The following is a 10,345-nucleotide window of genomic DNA, read 5'->3' as shown; positions in this document are numbered from 1 at the left end:
TGTGGGGTCCCACAGAAGTTGACTGATATTGACCAATATTATCTCATAAATTTCATTTGTTCTTCTGATTATAATTCCAATATATATACATAATTGTAATATGTAGATATAATTCTATATACATATATAGAATTCTGATTATATCCTTTCATTTTTGTCTTCATGAGGGACATGAAAATTAGAATGAGCCATATGAAATTGTTGATATTTTAATATTCATAAGATGTTATTATTAATTAATCCTCATGAACATACTACTTAGTTATACAAATATAAAGTCCTAGGATATTTTCATAACAATCTATTTTCCAAAAGATAAATTCTATTCTGTGTAACTTAATATTTATTTTAGATAAATATATATGAAAAATATGTTGATAAAGAATAAAAATATATTCAATATATTCATGAAGACTATATTTAGAAGCATTCTCTATATGCACAAATATGTTTTCTCTGCCCTTCAATCTGACTGTTTCTCTATTTCTAGGTCTCCAGCTACTTCAACATGGTTGGGAACAAGAGGACATTAAATATTAGCTTAAAATATGTTATGAAGATGAAAGGAAAACTGGTCAACTAAAAGTAATAGTTGTATTCAAAAGAAACAACTAAACTGGTCATTGGATGAATTGACTTTTGGCTGACTTACCTGTTTAAACTCGGCTGTTTTAAAGGGATAATAGCAAATATTTCATTTGGAGATATCTGGAACCCAGCCGTACTCAGTCAACATAGAAAATATTCCTTCCATCTGGTCTCCATTATACTGTGTCTCAAATGTGATCCTCATGGTGTCACCTTAATTTTTCAATACTCTTTTCCACCATTTCTCACTTGTCACCAATATTTCTAGAACTTCTAGGAAAATTGCATAGCTCTACATCAAGTAGACATAGCCCATCCATTAGGAAAACAGAATTTTATTTAAAGATTTAAAATTTGCTTTATTTTTAACATTTAAACTTTCCTCATAATTCATTTTCTAGTTAGAGTTTGCCAAAATTTGCTTCTTAATGGCCCATTTAGTTATTCAGCAGAAATTCTGCTGAAACTTCATTACACATAATTTGTCATCGCCATTTGCACATTTAGATATATCCATCTTCACCTCCTCATCTCTGACATTCACAATATGTGTACTGCACACAACAGCCTTAAGTAATCTTTTTTGGATTTCATAAGGACAGATTCTTATAATTTAAATGTACTACATTAATAAAAGCATTATTTTAATTCACCAATAATTTTCATTTGTATAATTATATTTTCCCAAGGTTTTAGGTGTCACATATGAAAACCAAAGCACTTAAAAGTGTAATAAGAATTCAATATCCATTAAAAAATTTAAATTCCAGGATGTGGATCTGGGTTATTCACATCTATTTTTGCAATAGTGAAAAAATTTAATAGTGTGTTTCTGCATGTAAATATAAATTAAATATTTTCACTTACAATATATTTAATTGCCCTGGCTGGTGTGGCTCAGTGGATTAAGTGACAGCCTGAAAACCAAAGGGTTGCCAGTTCAGTTCCCAGTTAGAGCACATGCCTGGGTTGGGGTCCAGGTCCCCAGTTGTGAGTGTGTAAGAGGCAACCACACACTAATGTTTTTCTCCCTCTCTTTCTCCCTCCCTTCCCTTCTCTCTAAAAATAAATAAATAACATATTTAAAAATATATTTCATCAATAAATATATACTTTGGTGACTTTAAATAGTTCCAGTATTATAATAGAGTAAAATTTCAAAGCACAGTTTGATATGTAGCAGTTTTAATATTACACATTATAAGTAGTTGAAATTCCTAGATATGACAAAAATCATACAAATAACTTCCTTATAAAATCAGTATAATTAGAGCAATTATTTGCATGAAAACATTATAGAACTTCTTTCTTAGAATTATTATCAAACAGGACTAGAATGTTTAAGCTTATTACTAAGAGACTTAAAACAGTGTTTTAAAAATATCCTACACTCACAAAATTTTATGTTCAAGTTAAATATCTTATTCATAAATATTTTAGAGTTTATTAAAATAACACATTGGATGTCCTCTGAATTGCTTTTTAACTGCAGGACTTCCATCCCTTTCTCAGTGTGATAAGTTGCCAGATCATCCTAGAAACAGTAAATGGAGTAGTAGTACCAGGAAAGAAAAAGTTGGAGCTGAGAAAATGTTAGTTTTGTGTAACTTTACAATGTACTCTTCCTGGAATTTTTGTAAAGAGACATTTTTTTCATCTGGAAAACTATTGTTGGCTCACCCCTTCATCATGGGATGGTGTAAGTCTCTGCTTACATTAACAGTGAGAAAGGATCAAAGAAAGGAATCAGGACTATACATGGTCCAAGTGATGTGTTTTTTGAAGGGAAGTCTGGATCTACATGTGTAAGATTCCAAACAGGTTTCATCCCAAACCATTATTCTTTAAATAATTTGTTGTGAATGTGAGCAAGTATAAACTTATTATCCACTTATCAAAAATGCATATTGCTATCTTTATATTAACAGTTATATTATATGTATTAAGTGTAATATTCCATTTTAACTTATATATTTGGAATTATGTTTATATCACTATTTTTCCGCCATTCCTGAAATGAACATTATAGTCACTCAAGCTCAAGATTTGGAATAGCAGCCCTGGCTGGTGTGGCTCGGTGGATTGAGTACCAGTTTACAAACCAAAGGGTCATCGTTCAATTCCCAGTCAGAGAAAATGTCTGGGTTGTGGGCCAAGTTCCCAGCAGGGAGAGCATGAGAACAACCACACATTGATGTTTCTCTCCCCTCTCTTTCTCCCTCCCTTTCCCTTTCTCTAGCAATAAATAAATCAAATCTTTTAAAAAAATTTGGGTTGTCAGACATTAACCTTCTTTCTACCCAAGATTGCCAGATATATATTTAAAACAACAAAATAGCCAGTTAAATTTGAATTTATGATAAACAAAATAGTTTTAATAGCAATATATCCTAAATATTTCATATCCTATATTTTAGTATAAGTATGTCCCAATTTTAAGGTATATTTATACTACAAATATATGCATTGTGTATCTGAATTTCAGATTTAATTGAATGCCCTGTATTTTATTTGGCAATCTTACCAACCCACATTAGGAACTGTAGGATTCAATTAAGTTAAAATGTAATAGCCAGAATACTCTATGCCCCAAACTTCACAGGATATACATTTTTTAAAGGATGAATGCAGGCTAAGTATCCCAGACAAAGAACGCTTCTCTACAGTAGATGCAGCTGGAGAGTATAGGTTTTTATCTATTCCAGACAGAAGATGAAGCGGCCTTGCGTTAGGAAGAGAATGGAAGGGCTGAAGAGATGTCAGGGTTGTAGGACATAAAAAGTGGTAAAATCAACAGGGAAGGCTATTTGTCTAAACCAATAATTTTCAACCTTTTTCATCTCATGACACACATAAACTAATACTAAAATTATGACACACACATACACATATATATCGATCAATATACAAATATATGTATATATTGATCTAACCAAAAGTAGGTATAATTTTGATTCATTCACATTGGATGACTATTGTTGTGTGGGCTGTTGTCCTTTTTATAGCTGACAGTCTAAGGGATGTGGTGAGTACCACTGACTAAATAATTAAGTATTGTATGATTTTAAATTCTTGAAGCACAACTGTTGAAAATCACTGGTCTAAACCAAAACAGCTAAAGCTTTAGGGTCCTAATGTCACAAAATGTTTTCTGAGGAAACTGGGCCGAATCTAACTAGTGCACCTGCACTACTGTAGCCCTGAAACAGTCAGTCTTCACACAACATCCATAGCAATCTTTTCAAAAGGCAAAAAAAGTGTTGTCACTCCCATGCATAAGATCCTTCAATGGCATCCTACTGCTATTAGGACAAAGATCCTTCCTCATCTGGGCCTTGCCACACTCTCCAGTGGCATCTATAATCCAGCTTCCACTGACCACCCCCCAACCCTCTAGGCACATGGGCTCTCTAAGTCATATGACTCCCATTCAACCTTCTAAAGTGTCACTTCCAGGCAGTGAGGGACAAATACCATATGATCTCACCTTTAACTGGAACATAATCAACAGAAGAAAAAAGCATACAAAATATAACTAGAGACATTGAAGTTAAGAACAATCTAACAATAACCAGGGGGAGTGGGGAGGAGACAGTGAGGAGAGGGGATTACAGGAACTACTATAAAGGACACATGGACAAAATCAGGGGGAGGGTGGAGATGGGGGAGGGAGGGGGGTTCGGCTGGGATGGGGTGGAGGGATGGGGAGAAAAGACATACAACTGTAATTGAATAACAATAAAAATTAAAAAAAGTAAAGTGTCACTTCCTGTCAGAAGGCATTCTAGACCTCCATGGATATATCAAATCCCTCTATTATATGCTGTCATCAAACTGGGTATTTCTTCTCTCTATCACTTGTCAGGAGTTGAATATTTACATTTTTACCACTTTTTATTAGAGCAAATATTAGAGAAAAACAAATAGAAATGATAACCATGAAGCCTCAGATTCCCATTGTCCAGATCAAGTAAATGGCAATTCATGGCAGAACTTATCCCATTAGGTCTTCACCCAGAAGCCAGCAATATTATTTTGAGACAATGACAAATAAATTTACTACTTCTGACTCAATCGTTGCTTAAGGATATCCTCAAGGGAAGGTGAATGGATGAATGCCTAACACAACAGCACCTGAAGTGCAGTAAAATCAGACAAAAAGCTTCCTTGAATCATGACACACCATTCACAATTTTTGGAGTGGACATCTTAATAAAAATGAAATCTCACATGGTGAAAATTGAATAAGGAAAAAATGTAAAGACCTACACATGCTTAAAAAACACTTCATAATCCCCACGTGAAAATTATGGTTTAATGAGAACTTATATGAAAAAGAATAAAGGGATTTCATTAAATAAGTTTCACTAAAAATGTATTAAGTTCACTGGTCAATGTCTGTTTGCCTACAACAGAGCCTTATACTCAGTAGATAGTCATTAACTATTTGATAAATGCAAAACTGAATAAGTGAAATGTCAGTTCTAGCTGCTACAAACATTCATTGGAAGCTTGAGGTGCATTAACAGAATTGCAGGCAAGAGAACCAGGGAGGAGACAGCCCTGTTCTGCTCTTGATAAGCGGACCACAATTCTAGTAGTGTTGTGCTCAGTTCTTAACTATAATGTGGATGTGTAAAGCCAGATTACTCAAAGGGAGGTTGCCAAAATGATGATGACACTAAAAACCCCATAGGAATAGCTGAAGATGTGACTGGAGGTGAGGCAGTAGGGTCACTATGTTTAAATGTACGAAGAGTGATTTATATAAAGAGTGGTTTAGATTTGCTCTAAGTGGCCCCAAGGGACAGAATTAGACCAAGTGACTAGAAGAAAGGATGTGCTAAAAGTAAGGCTTATCCAAAAATGCCAGGAAAGAGTTAGAAACTATTTTTTGGAGTGTTTGTTTTGCCTTTTGAATGTACAAACATGAGAGAATACAATACCCTACATGAGGCCTGGCCAGCAGAGAGTGAATACACTTCATCAGACCCTCACTTCTGTTAATGCAAGATCACAGTGACTTCTAGGTTATAGCAACTAAAGCTAAAGTTCTTTTCATTACTCAAATGTTGTCATGTTAATTAGCACTGACACTGATTAGCAAATAATCAAAATTTCTATGTAAATAGTACCATGAAGTTCCTACATATTCCTTTTTTTAAAGAAATAAATGAAATACAGTTCCATCTTTAGTTTTTTTAAGGAAATTCCATACTGTTTTCCACAGTGGCTGTATCAGTCTGCATTCCCACCAACAATGTACTAAGGTTTTCTTTTCTCCATAATCTGGGTAGCAGTTGTTGCTTATTGATTTATTAATGATGGCCATTCTGACCGGTGTGAAGGGGTATCTCACTGTGGTTTTAATTTGCATTTCGCTAATGGCTAGTGATGCTGAGCACTTTTTCACATGTCTATGGGTCCTCTGTATGTCCTCCTTGAAGAAGTGTCTGTTCAGCTCCTTTGCCCATTTTTTAACTTGCTTTTCTTCCTGGTGTAGAGTCCTGTGAGTTCTTTATATATTTTGGAGATCAAATCCTTGTTTGAGGTGTCATTGACAAATGTTTTCCCTTACGGTTTGTGCCCTTCCCATTTTGTTGATGTTTTCTTCAGATGTGCGAAGGCATTTTAGTTTAATATAGCCCCATTTCTTTATTCTTTCCTTTATATCCTTTGCCTTAGGGAATGTATCAGTGAAAATGTTGCTGCATGGGATATCCGAAATTTTCCTGCCTGTGTCCTCCTCTAGGACTTTTATGGTGTCACGACTTATATTTAAGTCTTTTATCCATCTTTATTTTGGTGTGTGGTGTCGGTTGGTGGTCTACTTTCACTTTTTGCATATAGTTGTCCAGATCTCCTAATACCATTTATTGAAGAGGTTATTTGTAATCAATTTTATGTTCTTGACCTTTTTGTCAAATATTAACTAACCATACTGACATGGGTTTATTTCTGGGCTCTCTATTCTGTTCCACTGGTCTGTTTGTTTTTATGCCAGTACCAGGCTGTTTTGATTACAGTGGCCTTGTAATATAGTTTGATATCAGGTATTGTGATCCCTTCTACTTTGTTCTTCTTTCTCAAAATTGCTGAGGCTGTTCAGGGTCATTTATGATTCCATATGAATTTTTGAAGTATTTGTTCTAGATATGTGAAATATGTCATTGGTATTTTGATAGGGATTGCATTTAATGTATAGATTGCTTTGGGTAGTATGGACATTTTGATGATGTTAATTCTTCTAATCCACTAACATGGTATATGTTTCCATTTATTTGTGTCTTCTTTAATTTCTTTCTTCAGGGTTGTGTAGTTTTCTGAGTATAGGCCTTTTATCTCCTTGGTTATGTTTATCCGTAAGTATTTTATTTTTCTTGTTGCTATATCAAATGGGTTTTTTTTCCTAATTTCTGTTTTTGGTATTTCATTGTTGGTATACAAAAATGCTTTCGATTTCTGGATGTTGACTGTGTATTCCATAGTTTTGCCAAATTTATTTATTAGGTCAAGTAGTTTTTTGGTGGGGTCAATAGGATTTTCTATGTACTCTATCATGCCATCTACAAACAGTGACAGCTTTACTTCCTCCTTTCTAATTTGGATGCCTTTTATTTCTTTTTCTTGTTAGTTTGCTGTGGCTAGAACTTCCAATACTATGTTGAATAGAAGTGATGAAAGAGGACATCCTTGTCTTGCTCCTGATCTTAGTGGGGAAGCTTTCAATTTTTTCCCATTGAGTATGATGTTCCTCTAGGTTTCTGATATATGGCCTTTGTTACATTAAGGTATGCTCCCTCTATTCCCACTTTGCTAAGTGATTTTTTTTTTTTTTGGTAATTTTTTGTACACAAATATCCCATGGTAAGAAGTAAATTTAAGTGTGTACACACACTACATTCTAGCATTCAGGGAATGAAAAGCAGGCTAAGAGTGTATAGTAGACTCTTCTAGATTTATTTTCTTCATAAACTGAAGCAACATCCCTATCTAAAGTAATTTCATGCAGTGAATTCTTGTGAGTGTTTTTATCACAAATGTGTGTTGTACTCTATCAAATGCTTTTTCAGCATCTATGATATGATCGTGTGGTTTTTGTCTTTCGTGTTGTTTATGTGGTGTATTACATTTATTGATTTACATATAATGTATGACCCTTGCATTCCAATGCTAAGATTATACCCTAAGAATCCTGAATCACCAATTCAGAATAACTTATGCACCCTAACATTCATAGCAGCATTATTTACAATAGCCAAGAGCTGGAAACAGCCTAAATGCCCATCAGTAAATGAGTGGATCAAAATACTCTGGTACATTTACACAATGGAATACTATGCAGCAGAAACAAAGAAGGAGCTCCCACCCTTCACAACAGCATGGATGGAGCTGGAGAGCATTATGATAAGTGAAATAAGCCAGGCAGTGAAAGACAAATACCATGTGATTTCACCTAGAATTGTAACCTAATCAACAAAACAAACAAGCAAGCAAAATATAACCAGAGACCTTGAAATTAAGAACAAACTGACAGCAACTAGAGGGGAGGGTGAAGGGGATAACAAGGGGAAATAGGGGAAGGATCAAGCAAAGAAACAAGTATAGAGGACTCATGGACATAGACAAGGTGCACAATTGATTGGAGGGGGCACGTTATGAGTGAGAAATGTGGGAAAAGGTGGTACAACTGTAACTGAAGAATAATTTAAAGGAAATAAATGAAATATTACTAAATTAGCAAATAATGCAGTAAAGGTGTTTTTATTCCCATTTTTAAGAAAATTAAGACACAGATTAACTAGTCTGTTGAAACCATAACCAAGGAATAACGAAAATTTGTCTAGAATGTTCCAAGTCCTGTACATTGCACATTTCATTATCGCATATTATCCTCTCATAAGTGTTTTCCATGATTGTTATCAATAGCACTATTTATAACTCAAATTCTTAATATAGCCATATGTAGAGTAATGAATATACACTTGATGACTTGTTATTTGTCCTTCTGTGTACATATTCTAAAAATATGTGAACAAAAGTTTTCTGTCTTGTTTAGTGCTTTTGAATGACAGGTTTTTCTTAAAATATTTAAAAAGGAAACTACCTTTAATTCAAGCTGACAGGTAAGGGTCTAGAATTATGAAAGTAGCATTTTATACTAAGACTTTTGAGGAAGTAAACAAAATGAGAATTATGTGCTTAAACAAAAATGTATGAATTATGGTTTCAAAATTTATTATCATGAACCTAAAAGCCATTTATAAAATTGAAAATGATACAGTTTTCATCAGCTTTTCAGTTTATTTACAGCAGTGAATTGAACAAACCCATTAAAGCTAAAAACATATTCCAGCAGATAAGAGTTTATGTAGGATCCTCTTGAACAGACTGTTGTTGATATCCAGGAAGAAACAAGAAGGTCCTTGATCTGGGACACCTGAAGGATCTTAGCAGTTGTAATTTATACATCACTTAGTAGCTCTGAAAATTCCTTACTTTCTTATATTCTCAGAGTTATGTATGAAATAACATCTGCAATTAACTATTTATGAAAATTGCTATGATATATCATGGGATAATATCACAAGGGTTATTTAACTAAGAATTGCATTTTCTCTGAATTCACTGAGAGCTCTGCACAGCCTTTTGGTCCATCTTGGGAAAACAAGATGCAAATTTCTCATCTGCAAATATTAATTATCTCCCATGAGCAGGGACACCCTGTTCTAGCTATGTCAGGGCAATGATCCTGGCTAGACAAATAATGCTCATTTTATAATATGAGCTGCTATGGCAACTCAACCTCTCACCTTCCCTGAAGATGGCACTCTCTATGGTCACTGAAGGTTTTCCATTTCACCTTGTCGTATTTTACTGCATTCTCTTGCCTCTGCTCTCAGGAGCCTCATTTGGCCCTTTTGGCTTGGTACACACTCTGCAACCTGAAAGGGTTTGACTATAAAATACTCATTAAGTCATGCAAAAATTTTACTTATTGTTTTATTCTCTCTTTTGAGGACAATCAAGAGAAAAGCTTTCTTCTCCCCCTGGGAAATTTAAACACTTACCTTTCCTTTAAAGACATGGGACTTGTCTTTAAAAACTTCAGTAATAGCCCTCTGTGCACAGGTGGCACACCTTGCCCGATCTTCTGAGGAACAGAGTGAACAGCCAATGCTATCCCAGTATATTTGAAAGTTGGAGGCCAAAATTATAGAGGATATTGCAAAATAGATGGTAAGGAGATTGCTTTGGGATGGTAAGGTCCCTGGGTCCAGGGCTGCTGCAGGAGTCTTGAAAGACAGCCAAGTCCATGGCTCTGTCCCCTGCTAAGCAGGGAGGATAGAGCAGCACCAGAATGGACCTGGATGCTTAAAGTGTCTGGGGGGGGAATAAAGATGAAGTAGCAGATGCACAGGGGCGGTGTTCACCTGCTGAGACTGTGGACACTGGCTGGGTCTTTACCAGAGAAATTGGGGAGCCAGGTGACACCATTAGAAGGGAGAAGAGTTGGACCATGACAGATCCTAATCAAGAGAGTCTCTGGTCTGGTTGAAAAGATGGACTGTGTAAGAGGCTGGGAGCTTATTGGGAGCAGCAGGCTTGAACAGGATGATTTTGTTCAAAAAAGAGGCTCTCAGTGGGTGATTGAGGAACTCTCCCGTGGTGGCTGCCCCCCGCCTCTGCTACTGCAGCCTCGACCATGCTCCTGCCCCTGATGTTGTCACCATAGCTGCATCCCTGCCCCCGCTGC

The sequence above is a fragment of the Desmodus rotundus genome, chromosome 6 (genome assembly GCF_022682495.2).
Source record: "Desmodus rotundus isolate HL8 chromosome 6, HLdesRot8A.1, whole genome shotgun sequence".
NCBI classification, from domain to species: Eukaryota; Metazoa; Chordata; class Mammalia; order Chiroptera; family Phyllostomidae; genus Desmodus; species Desmodus rotundus.
This window is presented reverse-complemented; position numbering follows the sequence as displayed.